The sequence below is a fragment of the Anopheles coustani genome, chromosome 2 (assembly GCF_943734705.1).
Source record: "Anopheles coustani chromosome 2, idAnoCousDA_361_x.2, whole genome shotgun sequence".
Taxonomy (NCBI): Eukaryota; Metazoa; Arthropoda; class Insecta; order Diptera; family Culicidae; genus Anopheles; species Anopheles coustani.
In genome coordinates this window covers 60,564,893-60,588,724 of record NC_071289.1, presented here as the reverse complement: position 1 = coordinate 60,588,724, position 23,832 = coordinate 60,564,893, and the positions used below count along the sequence as shown (strand labels likewise).

The 23,832-nt window shown below is 45.0% G+C and overlaps 1 pseudogene; it reads right to left on the bottom strand.

The window, feature by feature from the left end:
- Positions 1-15,181: 15,181 nt before the first annotated feature.
- On the bottom strand, positions 15,182-16,700 carry LOC131264744 (uncharacterized; annotated as a pseudogene).
- Positions 16,701-23,832: the final 7,132 nt, after the last annotated feature.

The following is a 23,832-nucleotide window of genomic DNA, read 5'->3' as shown; positions in this document are numbered from 1 at the left end:
AATGTTTCATGAATATTAATCTATTCCATCTTTCCATTCGAAGTATGTTACTTCCGCGACAAATTTATCGTAACCAAAAACCATATTATTTAACCCACAAAGGCTACTTAACGCTTATTCCCTTCGTAGGTCTGGGTATTAAATCTCTCAATGTGTTTAATATTTATGAATATTGTTCGTTGACTTATCGAACACAGTTATCGATACGAAAGATTTAATGTTAAAACTTTAAATTATCAAAATAATTGCTAGTTAGCAACTGCAACGAATTAATTTTAACCTAGACTTTTACTAAGGGAACAAAAGCCAGACTACGTTAAATCATGGTGAAAACATGATTTCCCTTAAATAGTCAATATTTCACGGTTTTGTGCACTGCATAGGTACATAAACTAAACGAAGGTTTCTATCATTCCAACGGAGCTAGTCAAATTATTTCCAGAATTCAAACATTTCGAACTCTTTACTCCTAGTTGAGTTTCCTTTGTCCCAATACTAGCGAACAACGGTCCTACATAACTTATCCACTTCAGTTACAAGATTCAATCAAAAAGTCGAACACCGCGATGTTTTTTTTGTCGAACGTCGAACCCATTATTAATGATCCTTATCGCGGATGATATTATCATCGTTCTTGAAGAGCTCGAGCTTTCCGTGCTTGTATTTTTGTGCGTGTGTGTGAGTGTGCCATTTCAAGAGCACAAAAAAGGGTTCTCGTTGGGCAGGCGATTCACTAGTGCTTTCTCCTAACCCCTTTCCCTTTTTCTCTGTTCACATTGATTTGCGTATTTCTGGAAAATGATTCGGTAACGCTAGCAACCCGGATGGTGCTGCCCCGGGAAAGTGCGACGCCAATTCGAAACCCTCAAAGTGTAAACAAACCGGAACAGGCAAACAACCACTTCGTCGTTGCGCCAACAGTTTCCCCGGGATTTTTTCTGCCCACTTGAACCCCGTCCGCGCATCGAAACCAGCCGAAAACCCGTGTCCGTACACAAATTGAAACTGATGAAATCTATTGATTAGAACATTCCATGCCCGGAACCGTAGGGCAGCACCCTCCGTGCTGTGCGTGGTATGCAGGGAGGGAGTTTTCCGATCCGACGCTAACGAACCGACATTTTCGGTGGCGCCCGACCATTCCAACCGTGACACGATGAGGTTCGTACGGTGGAGAGGGGCAGAAGAGGAGAAAGAGAAGGCGGGTGTGATTTGAAAATGAAAATGGAAAAACTTTACAGCATATTCAAACTTTCAAAGGATTAAAACCATATTCCCAATTTTTCCGAGTGCGGCTGGCAGCGAATCGGAGGCCCGAAATGGAGTTTATTTCGGGTCACGATTACGATATCATCCCTCGAATCGCTTTTCCACATGGCCCTTTCTTTGCGTGCAGCCTGTAATTCCGTGCTTCGGCAAAGACTATTTGCTAAGCTTAGGCACGATTTTGAGCAACTCGTGCGAAAGAAAATGTGAAGTTTTCGTCAGCTATTTGCCGTCAAATACGTGAACGGAAACCGTAATGCGTTCGGTAGAAAGGCACGGAGCAAGCCAAAGCAAGCGTCTCCGTTTTCCCGAACCCGTCATGAAATGATGGATTTTGATGAGGATGAGTTGGATAAAATCGGCTTCCCTACCTCCCGTAAGTAAATCATATCGCCGAGGAAGGCGGCCAAGAGGTTTCATTAAACGAGATTACCGAGTGAACAGAGGAAAAATATTTGTGGTTACCACGAGAAAACAAGATTCCACTCCATTCCGAAAAGGCAGCTGATGATGCATGCCCACCCTTGCAATTATTTGCTATGGTAAACAATTTCTCGCAGCACCGCAGTGATAACTTTATTTACCAAGAAAAGATCACACCCCGGCGGAAGTTAAACAAGAGGCAGCGGAGTTTGGTTAGTTGGCAAACCGCGGTAACCGCAAAGGCATATTTAACCTCGACCGGCAACGGTTCCGACTCATTTCGGTCCCGCAACAGGGCAATCTAGCAAATGGTTGTTGAAAAGTTGCCCAATAAAACGGCGACCGATTGGGTGTGGCAGAAACTTTTCCACGCTCCAACCCGACATTCCCACCCACGGAAAACACATGTAAATGGTGAGGGAAGTGAAACCAACAAACACTCCATCGGTTATGTAACCTTTTTTTCGGTAAGATGATTTCTGCACAGCTGCACGACGGGGTTAGGGCACGTGCCAACGAAGCGGAAAAGTTCCTCAAGTACACACCACCCACCGCGACAGGAAAATCGGTACAATTTTCTCTCATTAATCTCCTAAATAAATCATAATTCACGTGCACCATACCGCGCGTGATGAATACCGGGGAAATCCCGTACATGGTTTCCGTCACGCGCTGCGCAGTGCCTCATCGAGTGTAGACACACACACACTCCCTCCCAGCCCGTCGGCCTTGGCCTAATCGTGTACCATTTGCTGTCGGTAGGCATCGTATTACCTTCCCGTTGCCAAAGGCGGCCCCGTTTAATCCTATTAAAAGACGAATCTGTATAATGTGTCTGTAAGTATATTATCATTTCATGAATTAGTGATCACTTCACGTTACGGAACGTTGCTTCTGCAAAAACCGTCACGCTACTGTTTCTAGCTACCCGTGTCGCCTGCCGGGTGGGTAGCGAGAAACGACACTTCTTTTTTTGCCATGAATTTGTCTGGCCTTTCATCACCAACATTCACCGCTCAACCGTCGATTTCTTTACGTTTGCGAAGATCCATCATCAGTGATTCGGTTTGAAAAGAATTTAAAAGAAGTAAATACATACATGACGCCAATGTTTGTTTTGTGTTTGAGTCGGCAAGTGGATTAATGTATTTTATCTCATTTTTCATTGCAGATGGTTGATCTGGGGAAAAAATATACACCGATCGTTGGAAAATGACATTTCGGTAAGCGATTTGATAAATGACGTGCTCGGCCTTGCTTTGGTTTACATCAAGAAAAATTATTTTATAATAGATAGCCTAAGACAAAAATTTTGTTAAGTTACGATGTGAGATGGATTAAAATCATTAGGCGTTACAGGTTTACGGGGTTGAGTTGAGTCATGAACTTTTTGATTGCTTCAACTATTTCGTCTGCAGACAATTGTTTCATACTGAAGTTTCTTAGTTTTGTTCAAATATTGATTCTCTAATCTGCTTTATTCACAAAACTGATATAAGAAACTGATCAAAAATCTAAAAATAACTTTCAATCATTTGATTGAACGAAAATGTTTCATTTCTTTAAAGTCACTCAACACACTATGGCTACGATTGTTACGAGTTCATGACATCGACATTGCTAACGTTGTCATAACTTAGAGAAAACCAAAATGAAAGAATTGCTTTCGCATATAAGCTTCCATAATTTAAAAAGATAGGGGAGGAAAAATACATTTTGATTATGATAACTCTAACATGCATGTACGGGACACACTTAAAAATTGAGTAATTGAAGCTCAAAACAAATGCAGATAAAAGCCACACCTTCAGGATACTTCCTGATGACTTGGTCATCCACGTTAGAGTCCAATAACTTTCGCTGCCATTTTCACATTTTCTTCCAAATAAAAAAATATAAAAAAGGGCAGTCAAAAATAAGTGTTCATTTCGGGATGTTCTGATATACTATATTAAATAGTCCGTCTTTGGCAAACCAAACAGTTAGTCGGTGTGAGTAGCCATTGTCACCGAAAATCCCAACGTACATACTACCCTGGCGGAAGGGTGGCTAACGGTTCTGCTGAGATTTTTATCAAACACTAGCCGGACCGGAGTCTGGAAGTCTCGCAAACCGTCGTTGGTCGGCCACAGTTGCAGGGCCGTTTATTTTAATTGCCTCTGGGACCCGGCATGGGTCGAGCAGCGAGTCCCTACGATAAGACTTTGTAGGGACTTAACGCCTTGTTTTTGTGAACATGTGTGCACCATGTTATCCTCTCTTTGTGGGAAACGCGAAAAAAGGGCTGCAAAGCGCTCAGTGTCTCACCAGTAAAATGGCTCACTGTTCAACTGCAATCATTGCTAACGCCTTTAGTCTGCAGCCCACATTCCCTCCCTCTGTTTGCCCTCCGCACCTGCGGCCTCAACTCTGTGGTGTGTTAAACCGCAGAACACTAGCGGGAAAATGGCGTAGAGACGGCACCGGTAACGCCTCATTCGGTGGCATCCTCTGGTGGCGCGCTAGTCAATGTAGTTCTCACAAACCTCCAGACACACCCACACACATAGCGAGCGACAAAAACCTCGGTGCCGGAAAAAAAGGAATGATGTTACACCGCACTAAACCATTTTTATCTAATGCTATCTCATAAAACATTAAAGCTGAAACGCTACCGCTCCATTTCGGACCATTACTTGTGCCGCTTTCGGGCGGGACGGGTTTTCGCAGTCGGCCTTTTTCCCACGGGCGCGTCCCGTTGTGACGAGGACTTTTGTCTGCGTTGCCGCTCGTGGGTCGCTCTGCATAGGCCACTTTACGCGCACTGCCACTTCTCGAGCTCCCCCGTGTCAACAGTCCGCTGCAAAACGTTGGAACAATAGCAGCATAATGAAAAGCGCTGCTAGTCGCTTCCCGCTAACCATCACTCCATCGTTTATCACCACCTTGACTTCCGTTGGTGGCATTTATGGGTCGTGTTCAGAAGGACGCGCTTTGAGTATTCCCGCTTTTTTGTGTGCCCTTCGGGCTCGGTTGCCGGGAAAAAAAACGAAGCGAGAAAAACCAAAGACGAGCAACCGTACAAGAACCCACAACGTTCAGAGTAGTTTTCGCAGATTGAAGGCTTTCTCAACTGCAGAACTCACAGAAAGCTTCAACGATCCACCGGGCAACACATGCACAGTGGTTTTTATTTCTTCCAACACACACACAAATGCACAGAAAATCTAACGAGGTTTTGTTATTCCCGCTTCCGGTGCTGCTCCGGTGCTTGCAGCGCAAACGACACTCATAAGTCATCTCCCGGACAACGGACGAATTTCCGCCTCGCGGGGAGGGCAAACCGGAGAAACACCTACACACCCAGACAAACAATGTTAATTTTTCGCCTTTGTGTCATTTATTCACATTTAATAAACATAAACTACGTACGTTACATTTGTACCACTAGTCGCTGTTCTGCCTGGCGCCGAGTTGGTGCCACGATGGCCGCCTTCATCAGACGAACCCATTCATTCCCCTCTCCTTCCTCCCCATCCGGCTCGCTCCCCAACAACCCCCCATCATTATCATTATCATCATCATCGTCGTCGTCGTTGTCGTCGGTGCCGTAAACCACAGTAACGGATGAGTTTTCCACACGTTGGTACCGTTTCCCAGGCAACGCGATGCGGAAGAAACGAGTTTCCCGGGTTGAAGAGAACAAGAAGAAAATATATGGCGTGCCGATGGTTGTGTGATTTCCTTTCGTTGTTGTCTTTGAATTGCGTTTTCCTTCCACGCAATGACATTTTGCGAGCACATCGGATGTGACCTCTCTTAAGTCACCGTGGAAGTCAAACCGTTAGACCCGACATCGTATGCCTTGGGAGACGATGGTTTTATGTTTCTTTTCGTTTTCCATCACACCGAACAACGATTAGAACAAACGAATGGTGAACGCAATGAAAGTTAATGCTGATTTTCATTTTGTTGCGCAAGAGCTGCTGGGAGCAGGGATTCATTTGCAAAATCATTGCACTTTCAAGCCGTGGGTACTTTCCTCCAGGCATCGGTACATTTCTCACGTGGCAAGTCTCGCGGATGATGTGATTACAATGCTTCTGTTAAAGTGACACCACCACCATGATGTAATTCGAACGCACTTCCTCTGACAGCATAGAACCCGCCATCGCGTGCACGACGCAAGGACAACGTTTACCAACAAGCTCTACGTGTGGGTATGCGGTGTTGGCCGCAAATTTTGCTGACTAGCTTTCCTCCGACCCACATCGAGCCAGCGCGTTTTATGGCGCGCGTGTGCCTCTCGACCCTGCGAGTGTCTGCGGAGTGCCGGAACACGAAAGACGTTATCATCCACTCGTCTTAAGCAGCATCGGGGATCGTGCCGGGATGCAGAAGGATGCATAATTTAATGAATGGTTCCTTCGGCTAGTTCCCCGGAAGAGCGGTAGACGTAACGCCCGCGACGTAGAAACACACCCCCATCCATTCGCAGAAACCGCCCAAGAGCCGGAGAGCCTTCGCAACCACTCGCGGAAACTAAATTATAGCATGACGCTAGACTGCACCGGTGTCGCGCCGTACATTATGTGCGCACATGATGGCACTGGTGATGGTATTAATGATGGTGATAACGAGCCATTTGCCGGGCGTACTTTAAACCGGCATGGTTCCAAAAGTACCGGGCGTCTCCACTTGGTAATGTGACATTCAAGGAGCGCGATCGTAGATAGTTCGTGGCTCTTCTTCCTGCGAGGGTTGTAGAAAGTCAAAACTTTCTTTAGCAATTTTACGTAAGAAAACAAAAATAATCGAAAGAAAATACTCCGATTCGATGAACAGAAAACAAATTCATTTCAATGGAGGCGCCTGGTAGTTCGTAAAGTATGAAGAGTCGAAATGGTTTATTGTACATAAATCGTTTGGATATTTTTTGAACACACAGTTTACTGGTGAAATCGCTAGGGGTTGTCAAAAACTATTCAAACTATTAACTAAAGTGTTTAAAAAACGATTTACAAATTTGATATCAATTTAAATGGAATCACAAATTCTTTCACCACACAAGTTGTTTGAACGAATTTCCCAAAAGGATCTGCTAGCTCAAAAATTGGAAAAAAATCTAACCGGCTTATCCATTCCAAAAAATATGTAAAAAAAAATAGTACCAAATGTCAGAATCGGCAAGTGTGTATCACAATAATGGTTATTACATGGTTCTCTAAACACGCTCAAAGTCCTTAAGTTAACAAAATATCACCAGGCTCTATACTATGCCAAGCTGTCTATCGAGATCCATGAGCCATAACTCTTTGCATAGTGTTTAGACTATCGGAATGCTATAAAAATTCAATCAATGTCTTATACAAAACTCGACAACACACCCAAAAATAACATTCTTATCATACGAATATCCCCCAAAATGACCCATCATTCTGAGCTCCAAATCCAATGTTCGTTGGAGAGTAACGATGCGATGGACCGTAATGCCCTTGCTCCTCATCAAACGCGCTGCACGTCCAGTTATCGCTTCATTCCTCGTCCATCATAGCTTGACCCTATTGGCTTGTTATGGTTTCACAGCACAGCACTCCCGCATCGCTTTCAAACCGACCGGATGCGGCACTGATGACGAGCAGAACGAAAATAAAAAAAAAAACTACACAACACCAACGTCGATCGAAAGGGTGTTCACCATTCGCTACCAGGCAGGGCGCTCCTGGAAAGTGAATATAATCATCACTTAACGTTTTACAAAGTTTATCGTTCGAAAATTATTGTTATATGCCAAGACGACGGTGAACGGCGGCGGATGCTGCTGTTAGCTCTCGGTTGGACTCCCACCAAGGGGAAGGTTTACGGTACGCCCCGTCGAACGACCGTACAATGGGGTATGAAGGCTGTAAAAGGTGAACATCGTGCGCCACGTATCCCATTCCCGGCGCTCGACGAAATGGTTTAATTTGCCTTTTATGGAGCATCGTTTCTTTGGAGGGTTTACATTCCGACGCCCTTCCCTCAGACGCCCGATCGAAGGTGGATACTTTCACCACTGTTGATGGCACTTTTGTCGAGCCACGGAAGGAAAGATTCTTTAACAATCCTCCACCGTCGGTTGGATGTGCTGTTTGCGTTTTCCGAGGATGATTTCTTCGCAATCCACTGCGCTACCTGGAAAAGTACTCAGCCACCGAAACAACCATCCACCGTGGATGTACCCGTGGTTGGCTTCTGGTAACGATGGTCTGGTAAGGTTAAGGCAAAACTTCCCAACAACCGAACCGAATATGAAACGTCAATCCACCCTCACGCCCCCTAAAGGCGCGCAAGGGAACGTTTACGGTTGTTGAATGTTTTACGAGGTGCTGAGGTGTAACGTGTAGCAAGCCTGCCCCCATCGTTATCATCATCAACGCCATCATCGCAAAGCAGTATAATCATCACGGAGTGAAAGGTGTAGCTGTGCACTTTCACTTTAAAACCAATTATCGCCCTTGGGCATCCTTTTCAGAGATGAAGTAAATGATTGCTTCCTGATTGAATCTTTCCTCTTGATGAAAACAGTACGATTGTTCCATTTGTTGTTGGTATGTGTTGATTATTGACGTTTGCAATAAATACACAGAATGATAACTCACATTATCAACAAAGCGCAAATTGATTGGATTTTAATTTCATGCAATTTATATGTCTTCAAAAACATATTCAGATGCAGGAAAATGGCAATGAATGCAACACTCACACACTCATTTTGCCTTTCTAATCAATAAGATTATTCCTTCTTACAGGATTAACAGCTGCATCTACTCACTACCGCAATTCTTTAACAAAAAACCGTCTTCAGGCATGGGGTCTAGGAGGATAAATGCCGTAATAATACCGCCAACATTTAACAGTTTGTGTGACAACGTTCCCCTGGGGCAATTTGAAACTTCCCACCGCCTTCCGTCCTGCATCGTTACGAGTGAAGAAAATGTGTTTATAATTACTGCCGCCCCGGTGGTCAGAGATAACATAAAGGCCCACTTAGAAACGGCCCAGCACACACGGGCCCACGTGTCGCCGGTGATACACCGAGAAAATGGCACGATGATAGCTGCAGCAGGATGAATGTTTAATTCTGTGCCCTCGCCCAGCTCGTCCCTGCAGTGAGTGCCGGCATGTCCTGCCTGCAGGCAGGGCGAAAAGACCGGAGAAATCCGATGCTAACTTTGCCGACTGCCGAAACGAAACCCACTTTCGGATGGGACGATGATGGCGACTGAATTCATAAATAGTCGCAGTACCAAGGCAAGTGCGTCTTCCTTTTGTCCGTTACGGTTCGGTGAAAAAGGGGGGAAAGGGTATGTCGGCGTAGAAAGAAGCCAACGACGAACGAACCAATAAATTCATTTCGAATGCGGTTGTCACATTCTCAATACGCACGTACCATCCTGCCGGTTGATGGCGTACAAAGTTCCAGATGTTGCAGGAACCGGAACCGGACATGGCACATTAAGAACTCCGGTGCCGGGACGGAGTGTGTGCATGAGTGTGTTTGGCCACTTTGGGGAGGATTTGAATTGAACAACGCACCGATTCATGGATGGAAGGAGCAGTGTTTCAAATGATATCCTTCCGGTTCCTTGCAGCAAGCACAACGTACCATGAAGATGATGTTTAAAGCTTCTCTCTTGCTTTTGTCCCTTTTTACTTTTCCTGCTGTAGTTGAACTGAGTACAAGAAAAATGCCCTTCCATATCAGCAAAGGCTGTCCGTTTCCGGCAAGGACCAGGGCAAGAAATTGAATTTGATTCGTGCCTCGAACCAAGCGTAGGCATTGGTCGTAGTGTATTGAAAGATCCCTCGAACCCGACAGGCTGACGGTTCTCGTCAGGGTCCCAATATCTTCATTGTTTGTCTTGGAGCAGCAACTTTGTTGGCAAACGGCATCGCAATCGTGACGGAAGGTGCAGCTTGCAGTCGTAGTCCTTCCTGTGGTCATTCCATGTCGATCTCGAACCTCCGGGTGCAGAATTCAAAGATGGACCGACCCTGGTTGGGATCAGGGCACCATCACGAGCAGATTACGTGCGATCGCTTTCAATCACAGTGCCAGCGGTTTCAATTTCGATCCCCTACAACAGGTCACCGGTGCCATGGAGGAGCAGGAGAGGAGCAGCACTGTCTAAACACTTCCTCACGCCTTGCATGGCCTTCCACGCTGAGGAGGCAGCAAAAACTACATTGTTGTATGCAAATAAGTGCCACCCTTTCTGAACGGATGGGAAAGTCTCCGCTATATAATGCTGTTTAAAGTTCCCCAAGCTTCCTGATCGGCAGACGTAGTCTCAATCAAATCGAATTCCAAGCACCGACTGACGATGCTACGATTGGAAATGGAAATTTTGAAGTGACGTGTGCTCTTGTGCGATGGTTTCCGGTAGATGAGAGCTAGGAACCAACTCGGACGAGCGTGTGTAATCTATTCATGCTGCTTCAATATCGACTTACTTTTTGTTTTCTTCGTCACAAAGTACTTCAAATGGTTTGGTATTCCTTCTTGAATCATTTTTCTCCGTACCGTTGATACGGAAATACTCGCCAATCCCACACGAGAATGTGCTTTAAACTTCCTATCACTTCGGAGGAATCTTCATTTGGCAAGCGACCGTTTTATCTTCACACACTCTTGCACCGCCAATCGAACGGCAACACTCGCACGCACAAGCAGATGCTCCCTGTTGAACGCTGTCAAGCGGGAAATGTAAAATCACACGTTGACTGAATATTTTAGGCAACCACTTCCTACCTCAAATCCCAGCCAAGTGTAGGTAATCGAATGTTTTCGCCTGAGAGTAGAACGAACGAACGAACAAAAGGATTCTAGGTTGCTTGGATTGGAAGTAGCTCCGGACAGTGCATATTTCAATCAATGTGGAGCCAACGTTGTTCATGTGAGTGTGTTTGACAAGTGAATATAATATGAACCCGAAAGGTGCACACACGGCGTAAGAATTACGAGAGTGCTTGACATTGCTTGGATGCTTTTTGAAGTACGCTTGGGAAAGCGTTTGCATATTGTCGACAAAACTTTTGCCATTGTCTAGCAGCATCTCTTCAAATATTGTCCCTTGAAAGTGGATAGTTTTCTACCAGCTTACTTCAATATTGAACTTTTCCTTCGTCGTACTATAGACGATGTTGCAGGTATGTACAACAAATAACGCCTATCCGATAGGAAACTAATGTTGGACTGCAAATCGTACGCTTTGTAACGCTAGTTCAGCATGCGGCACATTATTCATGTCCAAACTGTTTGCAGCGCAGTGTTGCATGTCCAAACTATCGCCATTATTTCGAAGCACAGCCATTTGACAAGAGATACAATTTTTAACACGATTTCAACACTCTTTTCTTCTCCCATCGCTGAGGGTAGGGCTCGTAAAATCGACTGGCCATAAGCGATGTTACAATAATGTTTATCTCCTTATACTTTTTTTTTGATTTTGGCTCCTTAGACCGTTGCGCCAGCATAATGGTCATGTGGCAGCCCACGGGGCCAGCCGAAAATTGTAAGCTGCAATCCATTTCGCCACCAACGCCACAAAACTGTCTACCGCCGTTGGGCCTTGTTTGCTCGTTTTGACGAATATAAGCACACACACACACACACCCGATGATGGTCCGGTGCGGTGCAAAATGCAAAACCCAACGAACCGTGGAACACAAGACGAAAAATAAACTCGGCCAACCATCATAGGATGCTCGCCCGATGGGGAAGGATGCGCCCGATAGGGTCGGGGTTTTATGGTTTGAAGTACGAAAATGGACACACTCCTGTCGTGTTTCTTCTAGGAGCCGTCATAAACTGAACGGCAGTGGGTGTGAAGAGAGAGGTTCCTGGCGGTCATCCCGGGACGGTGGTAAAATTTTACGGACCAATAAAAAGATATGCATGCATCGTGCGTCGATGTCGTCGTACGGTCAAGCGCCAATCCGGAGCGTTTACGTAGTCAGTAACAAAGAAAGTATCACGCACCGGCAGCGGCAGCGGGAAAACGAGGACAGGCGTGACCGAAAACCTATATTCGTAAAGATAAGAAAATCGAACGACTGCCTTGAGAAAAACGATGCCATTCTTTTAAGGGTGAATGGCACAGGGTGCAATCCGACGGAGAGTGGGTTACCGACAACACGGTCCGAAACTGCCGTTGTTGGTGCAACGGGACGGGACGCAATTCGACTTGCCCGACGTCGGTCCAGAGACCATCCAGGGGTGATAAAATTCGAAATCCCTTCTAAAACCTCAGGCCAGGTGCTATAAAATTTGCATTCACTGCACATCCACCGAAGCATGCCGAGAGCGGTGCCCGGAGTGTCTTGGTCGTTGGGCAACATTGACGCAGCATGTAGGTGCGGTTTATGCAAGCACTAACCACCATGAGACCGAAGCCCTATCCCTGGAGGGTTTCTCTGGGAAACTGAAGAAAAACAATGGGGCACCAGAAAACATATAATTAACAAGTTTAGATAAATAGTGTGGGATGAACTTTGGCTTCTATTAAGCAAGTGCATTAGGCACCATAGATCCAAGGAACGTGCTGGTGTACTCTAGTTTATGAGGCTGCAAACTACGGAGTTGCTTTGCAAAGGTGTAGAATTCACAATACATTACTTACTGGACGGGAAACGTGTATCTAAACCACATTAAAAACACAATATCGCAACAAAGCTAGACCTCTTTCAAGCGAAACAGAAAAGCTACAAAAGTTAAAAAGTAGCAAATCAAATTCAAATAACTAATGACAAGAATACTTATGTTTTCTCCTCCAAAAGAATGATTACTCAAAGGTTTCCAACACTGGTTGGAATAGCTAAACATGTTTTGAATTTTCTTCTAACTTTCCTCCATTATGCAAGGAAAACTGTGCCGATCGACACTTTCGGGCTTTAAAGAAAACACGTTTAAACTTCTTTGTCATCATTAAGTCACCACCAGCCAACACGTATGGAGCGAGAAAATTAATGATATGCACTCTTGATTCGTTGATATCAGCAAAGTCTTGCCCTCTTCCCCAACACGGCGGTACCCTTTAACCAATCGACTGATCAAAAACTTTTACTACACCGACCTCCCCCGCCTGGACCACATGTGCGACATGCAGCTTGCACTTGTCCAAGCAGTCGCTCCTGTCCTCAGCCGACTCCGGTACATCGGAACATGGTTTCGCTCGGTTCTCCCATTCATCAGGGGGTCTGGTGGCTACGGCTCCGGCTTCCAGGAGTGCAGTACTCCGGCCGGTTGTCGGTTATTTATGTTTCACTATGTGGTGACGTGATTAATGATCGCTTTCAGCCGGAATCACCATCAGTCTTGAGGCCAGTGACCGACAACTTTTTGGCACCTTGCTCCTTCGTTTGCATGCGAGCGTGCATGTGCAGGGGGGAAAGCTTGAACATAAATAATTTCCACTAAAGAAGGGGAGGAAAACATTTCCAAGCAATGTGTTTTCCCATTGTGCAAGTGTACTGAATATTGAAAGAAAACTTGAGGTTGCACAAGTGCATCAATCATCCAACACGGGCAGCTAACCAAACTGGTTGCAAATTAATCATGCATTTAACTGATAAGTATAATAAACCCACGACAATGGTCGATCGGAAATTTAAAATTGTTATATTGCAATAAATACTCACTAAGCGTTTTATCACCGCCGGGCGGACATAGGACATAATCCAATGGACTGAAAAACAACAATTTATAGTTCTTTTAACGATAATGATGCTTAATTTAAACCAGTATCAATAACAATTAACTGGTTAACCGACGCCACGACTATTGACATCGCGAGATTATCATCGTAACATATGATAAGTAATGGCTTTGCGCTCTCTGTGTACACCAATCTGCCTCAAAGTTTATCGAGCCATCGATTGTTGTCAATTTCGATTTCGAGCCATTTAACGTTCTTTTAATAACTCAATGAGTTTGCGGTGCGGTGTCTATTGGCTGGAGAGAGTGCGATCGACATATTATGTCACATTCCACCACGATAGGGAACGGTGTTCCACGATGCACCTTAGGGAATTTCAAGGTAATAATCAAACAACTATTTGAAGTAAGTTCAACTATTAAGATATAGCCTGGTATAGCAAAATAAGATCACATATGAGTCAATTCTGAGTGAGACACAACGGCAAAACAGAAGAATGTAGCATTTTAGACAACTTACTTACAGCAAGAAAATGGGCGAAACGAGGAATATCAAACTTTTGACACGTACTGTAAACTCAAATACCAAGGCAATGCAAAATAAGCTAGTATTTTTAAATTCCTTTATGATTAGTTTATTAAAATAATACTTTCACCAATAGCAAATTAACATTTTCATATCTTCTGTATTTCGTTATGTCCTCGATGCTTCTCCTTTGCTTATTATGATTGCTTACATTGATACTGAAACTTTTTCCGTTAGATTTAAATAGTTTGGTTGTACTGAGCAATGTATACTGTTCCATGTTTTTGCCATATTGAGCTACAGTTTTCATTAAAAATTTATAAATAAAATAGAAATTGATCATTGTGGTAATTGATGATGATGTCGAACATTTGATCTTTTAATATTGGGGTTTTTGAGTCACACTATGACATTTAATTTGTTCGTGAAAGGAATGTACCTACATATTTTGGAATACTTTCCCTTACGTACGTTATACCTTCTCTGCGTTTGTTACCCATCACCCAATCGTCAATATTGTTATCGAAAGCGGAACGCAAATGACTGCAAATAAAAAAAATACTGGCAACCATCACCAAAGCAAACGTTTTCCCGAAACCTGGCCAACCATTGACAACATGGACCGTATCGTTAGTGCTAGCGGTAGTGCTCACCTCGTCGGTTCGGTGCCTCGACGGTCGACCAGACGAGTGCTCATTAAATTTTGATTGTTTCCAATTTCAATTCATCAACCTGCGGATGAATAAAATAGGTGCGGGAAATTAAATCGATTAAAACTAGTGCACACCGCGATGGCGTCGCCGCACGCAGTGCTCGACGGCGCGGGAAAGCCATCAATCGAAACGACAATGTGCGCACACAATCAAGCAGCACCGATATTTGCTGCACCCGGTAGGGGTTTGGCCTCGTCCACCGTCGTTTTTTCTCCTCTAGGCCCGGAAGTGCAAACTTCACTAACGCAAACATTTCCCATCGCAACACGGGTCTGCGGTCGTGCATGTGGTGACAACATCCAGCCAGCGTACTGTCGACCGCGCTGGCAATGGATAGAAGGACTTTAAATTTTAATTACGTTTCATTGTGAGCACGTACTGGCCCCGGGGCCGGTTTTGAGCTTGCGGGATGGATGGTTAAGTTTAAATCGTGTCATTTAGTGGTGGTTTTTTCGTGCTTGTCAAATTTATAAAAAGCACCTTCAACACGAGGTCATGGACGATTGAAAGTAACACTTCCGGCCAGCATGCTACCCATTTAAAACAATTTGTTTTAATTATCTTCAGTTCTTTTGATCAAAAGGGTAAGAAAAGAGCAAGGATGTCTAAGTAGATGTTTCGTTTAAACACTTTGCAATCGATAATCACGGCCCCACTCATCCACTCGGTGGCGTGCAGGCACTCGTGATAGCGAGCCGAACTGTAGTGCATTTCGTCCTCCTCGGCTTCGAACGGCTCCTGGAACGCTGCGATCTGATTAACCACCACCTGGGAACCGATGAGTTCCGAGAATCGATGAGTTCTCCACAACCTTTGAATTCGTACGCCGAGGTAGCGGTCAGTCCGTTGAGACACTGATTGTAGTTTTACGCCTCGGCATCGAGCTGCGCCTGGAGAACGACCATATACCCGGCAAGGCCGGCACCCACGTTCTGCAGCGTTCTGTCCTCGTTCTAGCTGCACCCATCCAGCGTTCCGTACATGAGGCGCGGTATCTTGTCGAGCTGCGAAGTCTGCGCGCGTGGCACATCAGAGGAGACGGACAGGGTGAGCCGCCAGGCCGGATCGTTGACGGCTGCCAGCGTGTGATTCGACATACCTTCCGCGCTTCCCCACGGCTACCTGCAGCACGATGCGGCCGCTCACGACGTCGAGTGTTTGCGTGACGTTACTCAGCCACTCCTTGATCAGACCGGTGGAATTCAGGGCCATATGACGAAGAATGTCCACCTCGTCCACGGTGAAGGGACGCAGCTTTCGGGAGGCGACACTCATGGCATCTGCGAAGCTGATCCATACCGCTCGCACGGCGCTCTGCAGCCGCAATTGGATACCGCTGTAGGCTATTCCGTTGAAGGCGTGGATCGAGTTGTTCAGGTACGACAGACGCGAGCCGCGCGGTGAATGCGTCCACCAGCGCGATTGACAACGGCGTTGATTTGCGGTACCGTGGCTGTGCCGACGTTGACGTAGTGCCGCAGGTTCACATTCAACCTCCGCACGGCGTCCTTCGGGTGCATGTTGTCCACCAGGGCTTGCGTTGGCCGGGGCAACCGCTGGATGGCGATGATGGCCGGTTCGATCACGGCACTGAAGTTCCGTTCAGGATCGCCTGGTGCTGGCCATTAAGGGAAAACGTTGCGCTAATACTGCGCTGAATACCACCGTGGATGGTGGTGATGTTGCACGCTGGAAAGACGGGCGGCGTTCGACAGGCCCTGAACGATGGGACTGCCCGCCCCGACTGGACTGTCCATCACCGCGGGAAAGTTCGACGCCAGCTGGTACAGCTCCGGTGTTTGCAAACTCTACAGCCACTCGGTGATCGATTGGAACTGGCCGAGAGTGTTCAGCAGCACGTTCCCCGTCGAGTCCAGCACGGCAAAGTCAGACTTTGGACTTGCCACACCCAACGATGCGTCCAGCACACTAACGCGTACTTCACTCGCTCCATGCTGGACGGTGCACGGTTGATTCGATTAGTGTAGTTTATTCTTAGTTTATCCAACAAACTGACCAGTGGATCGGACCAGCCAACTGAATTCTGGGCGACTTTGGCCGACACTTTTATACTGGTCGGTCTTTGCTCGGTCATCCAGCATCAAAAAGCCGAAGTCCGCATGATAGGTTGTTAATAATTCATCATTTCTCCCTGGAACACATCGACTGGCCGCACCTGTCCTAATATTTCGCTGCAAAATGATGTATGCGACGGTTGAAAGTGCCTATTACGCAAGTGCACGCTGTAAGATATCGTACTGTTTGCTGAAATGATAAAATATGTTGGAAAATAAATACTTTGTCTTTTTAAGCTATTTCCAACAAATTTTAAAACTGTTACAAATCCTATTTACTATAGGTAGTTAGTTGGGAAAGAATATTCAACAGTAAAAAAGTCTATCTTTACAGAAAATGAACCACATAGTCTTAATTTAGGTTAAAATTCAAATATACAAAATGAATTCAGTTAAATGAAACCTGTTGGCAGTGCCGGACGGGTGACGTGCATAGTGTAAACTGTGTAAGTGCACTTTCATTTCCGTGATGTCTTCTTCGAATGAATAAAACGATAGATGGTAAATATTTGTCAACGCCGGTTTCAGCGGTAGTGCAAAGTGTTTTATGAATTAAATAGTATGATGCTATGATAGTTGAAATTTAATTAAAAAAGCCAGATGGTTGAAGCGCTTGAAAGTTTCTTTCAATTTATTTGTATTTCCGAGAAAAAAACTCTTTAAAGAGACTTCACATTCAATCAGAGACTTTTGTAAATTCTTAAATATAGTTTAAAAGAAAAAGTTCCAGGGATAGTTAAAAAGGCAAAAAAGAGCTGTTTCTCGTCGGAAGTAAAATCCCTTCCTTAATTATAATATTAGTGTCAGATGCCAGGAGACTTCAGCACTTCGTCAAAGTAATCGTCAAACTCCCCGGCGGCAGTACAACCACCGACGCTGTTTCCAAGTCCGGCAAACATGGCGCATTATTCATGGAAGCGGATTAAAAAGTTTCCTGTCACTCACCATCGTGTCATGCTGGGTGAAAGTTCAAACTGTCGTAGCGTCTGCGAGAAGTTGCTTCCAAAAAGCCAAAAGGGGGAAACAAAAAATCAATTCCCCCAGCGTGCCGACGGACTGTTCGTGCTGTTCGAAAATGCTTTATCTTACCCGCCGGTTGACGCCTGGCGAGAAGGGATTTAAGTCAGCCCAAGGGAAGATGAGAAAGTGCATCCTCACGATGGATTTATTGTCGCCGGATTCGCATCGAATGCAAACAGTCAATGAAAAATGACTAGCTTAAGAGTCGGCTGAACTATTCTTTTTGGTTTTTGTTTTGTACGTCCCATTGTCTATTTCCCTTGGGTTTCTATTTTCTCCGCATGTTACACTCCAACTATAGGAGAATAATAAAGAAAATAAATGCTCAATCTTACCTCAAATCCTGCAAAATAAAATTTAAAATTGAAGAACAAAAGAAAACAAGGTTTGACAGAGTACATAACACTGATTAATTGAATTCGTAGCTCTGAGAAAAGCTGCAAAACCATAAATCAATAATAGAATTACAGGGAAACAATTTAATCCAGTAAATAGATCAAAAACAGTAGGTTGGAATTGTTACCAATCATTTATCGCCACAAAACACTGAAGTAAGAGCACTTAAACAATCCAGTTAAAAAGTTCCAACAAATAGTGGTTTTATTATGTGTAAATTTGTTTCAATGGAGACGCCCAGTATTTTTCATCCACAGTTTCAATACATTCGAGATACATTGTGAAATATAGTCAATCCTGATTTATTCAACAATAATCCTGAAAACATTTGTATTGCTTTTAAACTTTATTTAGATTTACATATAATTTATTGCAAAAACAATCATACCTTCTAATATATTTTTAGTAACTCTTCAAGTGGGGACCACATGTAAATGCAATAAACCTTACTCTGCTTTCTGTAATCACCAAGTCTGAGGTTAACCCGCATATTTTTAACATAAAATTTCAATCCATCACACTTCGGGAGCAGGCCAACATGGCAACACACATACCGCTGATCGACTCACCTTTGGCACCTACCAGGAAGGATATTCAATTGCAAATCCGAGACCTCGTTCCCCTGGCTTACATTCCGCCACATATTTGCTTACCCACGTCGTAACCTCCGTCAGCCGTGCTAATGTCAGTTATCAATTTCAAGCGCTCCGGCTTAACCCCGAATCAATATCAACCATAGCTCGCCCCATCTAGAACACCCACGCTCACCCGAACCTAAATCAACCGGTCCTGTCTAGGTTTCGTTTATTTCAACGTTACGACAAACTGCACGAAACGTGGACATGCAGTAGGGCTCGATCCTGTCTACAAAAACTCAACCCTACCCCAACCGTCGGGTTTTAGAAACCATACCGACCGTAGTCGACCCGAACCGGCCTCCAACGAACGATGGATATGCATATTTACTCTATTTTGATTTAGTAATTTAGAACAAATTTGCATATTTTGTTTTCCGTATTTTGATATGATTATGATGTTTATGTTCTATCGGCTTGCGTTGAGTTCGGGAGGGCAGAATCTCGGAAGTTTACCTCGAGTACACCGTTTTTGGGGCGCCCGCCCACCCAACAGAGCTGCGTGCTGCCAACCCAACCTGGCCAGGTGTTTATCGAAAGCAAACCCACCACACTCGACCCCAACATGTTTGAAAACAAGCCACCACTCAACCAACTCACCAACCCGCCAGCCGAGAATATATAATGAAAATCCCTCCGTCTGTGCCTTCTTAATATGCAACACCGCGCCGCCGTGTGTATGCCATCGGAAAGTCCCTCTCCACCGGAGGAAGAGTGAGGTTCCATCCACGACCCGGTCCGGCAATTGTTGATCTTTGATTAGAGTGTACTATAAAATGGCACAACGGCTCTAATCCCTCCTCGGGTCTCCAGTATTTATTTGCTTTCCTCAGCCTTGCTTCTCCCGCTTCCGTGGGGCACTTTGCTGGTGGGGCCTTTTCTCTCCAACGGTTTCAGGTGGCACTCGTGATGGTTCGGTGTCCGAGATTTGTTTTAGGCACTTGCGCCCGGTACGAGTCCGTTCGTTTCTCCATTTGAGCCGGCCCAACGAAGAGTCAACACGTTTCTCGGACAATCTCCGTTACCAACCGTAATTTATTGGATTTAAACAGATAGCCAGATCGGGTTGGTTAGAAATTTTTCTCCGTGTTGGAATAGCAAAGCTACTTTTCATAAATTCCAGTTCATGCAAAACAGATAATTTGATTTGATGCAGCGGCGGAACATGTTACTTTTCAAACGAACTTACAGTTACTAATTGCAAGTTAGGTACACCTGTCTCTAAAACCCAATAAAGTCTACAGAAACACTAGAATCTTTTGTTGTGCACCGAGTGTATCATGTCACATACAAAGCTGGAATGTTTTACTTCCGAATGTTTATTTTTGTTAAAATTTTCATATAATTTGACCGGATCTAAAAACCGGTTTTAAGTACCCCTTGACCTTACTATTGCATATTCGGAACAAAGAGAATACGTCCAGACAACGTGTGTGTTTCCAGCAAAATTGCAATTACGGTAGGATTAACAGCTGCTCAAACCAGGGATACTCAGAATGGGATTTTAATGAAATTGGGACGGCACACATTTAATACCAATTAAGTGTAAGTTGTTTCACTAAAGCTTTGATAAGTAAATTAAAAATAGTTGCATGTGATCGTGCTACCAAAGCTTGTCCTTGAGGCTACAATTTTGTATGAACCACCACACGAACCAAAAGCAGCCACTCGTCTGACTGTATCTCACCGAGCGCAAACCATCTCGCACACATTTTACTATCATCCATCTCCTCCCAACACGGGTTAAATACATTAAATTCCAGCTACATACCTTTTGGCGGCCAGGTTCACCATCTGATTTGACAGTTGATCTGTCGCGGTGAACCAGTTGGCAGCCGCACTGGCTTACCCGAATGTCCTCACGTAAACGGCGGGGACGGGCGGTGTGAACTTACAACGAACTCGTCACGGAACCTACTACAATGGGGGGACCCAGTTTGGCCTCGCTTTACGCCGTACCGATGGGCGCGTGGCTGCTTTAGCGCGACCGAATGCTGTGCGAATGCTATGCAAAACCCGTGCAGCATCCATTGCGAAGCCGAATCAACCTCATTATGTCGGCTAAATCATGTGCTTCTGGGCGCTAGGGTGGGTGATAAATGGAATTTGATGTAAAATCTTCCCTCGGGCCGAATCAGGTCGAAGGGTCGGGCTCCACCTCCCCCCGTCCCCGGAACGGGTTGATTTATGAGCGCTATTTAATTAACTACCGATGTGACCGAAACCGATGTTGGACGCAAATCGAAAGGCCATGGTTGGCCGCCGTGACGTTTCGGGTGGTTCATTATGCTGCCACACAATTCAAAGGCGCTTCGGAATTCGCTTTATCAACGCGATTTATGGCGCCAGGAGATTGTATCGCGCGAGACAACCCATAGTTCACCCACGCCCGGTGCATGCCGTCGCATCGCGGTCCGAGCAGGCTGTAAGTGTTATTTGTGCAGCAGTAAAACAAACACATGATAGGGGAAGATTTGAGCACTGCATGGAGGGAAAAGCTATAGAGCCTGTGTTGTAATGACCACGCGCCGCCCCGAAAACCATCATAAGACACTGTTTATGTGCTGCCATTATTGGCAAAAGGGGAAATTGGCTGAATCGACGTGCCGTTGGATTACGAAGATTTGTGTTTCGCATCAATAGAAAGACGGATTGATTTGGGATATTACTGTGATTCGGAGGTGATAAAAGATTCATGAAGTAAATAAGAGCGGGATATAAGTTCCTCTTATGGCTTTATACACGTCTTAAACTTTTTAGTTTAATTTAAATTTCATGAAATACTTTTAAAAAAACTCACCCCTCCCGAAAACCAATTTGAAAGCAATACACATCAACTACACCAGATCCTCCATTAAAACCGGATGCTGTAAACTCGGAAGAATAGAGATATTTTTTTCCCAGCCAACCTAGAAAACCAGTTGAACCAGCAAATTGAGAACGAAAAAAGGAAAAGTAAATAAAATGCTGCTCTTGCCAACACGAGTTCACGAGAAACCGTCGAAAGATCAAATGGCACCAAATGAAGCAAACGGCGCCCGGTCAAACGACTCCGGCGAAATAAATCCCACCCATTGCGGTGAAGGGGGAGGATGTTTTTTTTCCTATCCCCTAGTCGTGTCTGAAGCCTTTTTCCACCTTGTGCTGCACACACACACTCACACACATACACCGTTTAATGATTGGTCAAACCGTTTATACAAACTAACCACTATGTTTAGCCCGGTGCCAGTGCGCCGCCCTCCCACCGGCAGGCGTTAGCCACCGCACGAGCAAGGCGAGAAAGTACACAGGTGAGATAAAAATCAGAAGGTGAAAGATATAAATTACCGTCGGTCACGTTATTAAACACTTTGCCACCGGGTCGCCACTTCCGTGCACACGGTACGGTGGGGAAAGCAATAAGGAAAAATAAAACCGGCAAGACCAGATCCCCGACCGATGGGGGCGGTTGTTCATTGGACACCACCAACCAACCCCTCACCCCTCCCGGTAGTCCTCCAGGACGATGGAGGGACGATTTGGCTGGACGGTTGGGTTGGTTGAATAACGCGTTTGGATTTTATGTTTCCCACGTGCAATGCGCTCTCGTCGGAGTGATTGAATTTACGGTGGGAGAAAAGTGGAAAAAAAGTAACGAACAAAATCAGGACTCAAATACATCGATAAATTTTCATTCTTTGGAAGACCTTACTAGTGATGTGCTTGAGTGGAAATTTATTTTTGTTTTAAAATCTTTTCAACGCTCTTTGAAAGGTTTTGTATCTCAACAGGACAATGTAATTAAATTGATACTTTAAAGTAAATATACAAAGACGCCACATAACTACAGCATCAATCACTGAAACATTGTACAGTTCGGACTATCTGTCTATGCTCAACATAATTGAAAGATTACAAATCTTCTAGCGAGCCACAAAAACGAAAATGCATTTTTGCGCAAAACTTTATTTTTCTTTTCGCCATCTGTTTAATTTAATTTATTCGATGTAGATAGCCTTTTTTGCCTGTTACATCAGCTCAGCTCGTCGGCGCTGTTTTTTCGGTCACTTCCGTCACAACATTGTGCTGCACGAGAGCCGGCAGAAGGTTGCAACATTGCAAATACGAGCGAGCAAATTTCCGAAAAGGGAAAAATTGTCTCCACTTCGCCATTAGCAAACGTTGGTACAGCTCGCGGCGGTCATCGTCGTATTCATTAAACCGCATAAATGAATAAATCATCCCATTTGCGCCACGATGTGGCTCGGACGTTGGGGATTGCATAGGGGATTGCTGGTGAAATGTTTACGCTGCTTCGCTCGCCGTTTCGGGCTGGGAATGGGATGCGACGAACCGTAGCCGCTGCCTGGATGAAAAGTTTCCCTGGGAACCTGGGAGAAGGAAAAGCCACAAGCCAACCACCTTCCGTTTTCGCTACGACAAGGGGGTTTTCTTTAGCAAATTTTCACATACCCACACACACACACACGCGTACACTATCTGTGCTTTGGCCGGAAACGTCGGTTGCAGTGTTTGTTTGTTTGCCCCACCGCACAATGCAGCTGAGAATTTTCCCATCCTCTCGCCCTTTCGCGTGCAAAACCCGAGCAGACAAAAACAAATAGAATCCCATCACGAATGACAGAGATACGGGTGATTAATTAAAATAAAAACCATTCCTTCCTGTGCTGTGCTAAAAACCGAGGCTTGTGCTTGGGAAAGCAGAGGTCCCAGCCTGCGAAGCCGGACCGCGACAAAACGGTGGCGGTATGCCAATCCGGTGGTAAAATGTATGCAATGTTTATTCTCCCTGCAGCCCGACATTGGCCCGAGTCATTCGATTGCACTGCCCAGCCATTCCGTGCCCGAAGAATTTGAGGAAAAAAACCAAAACCCTCCACACAACCTCATCGACAATAGGTCTTGCATAGTCTAACTTTTATCTTCAACCCTCGAACCCCCTTCTCTCTGAGCATAGGAAAACAAAAGTATTCCAGCGGGAAATAACAAGCAGTTTTCCATGCAAAAAGCATTACGGCATCCTTCCTGCATAACTGTTTTCCCCCCTGATTCTCTGTGTATTCAATTATACAAACTGACGGTTTACAAGACAAGCGCC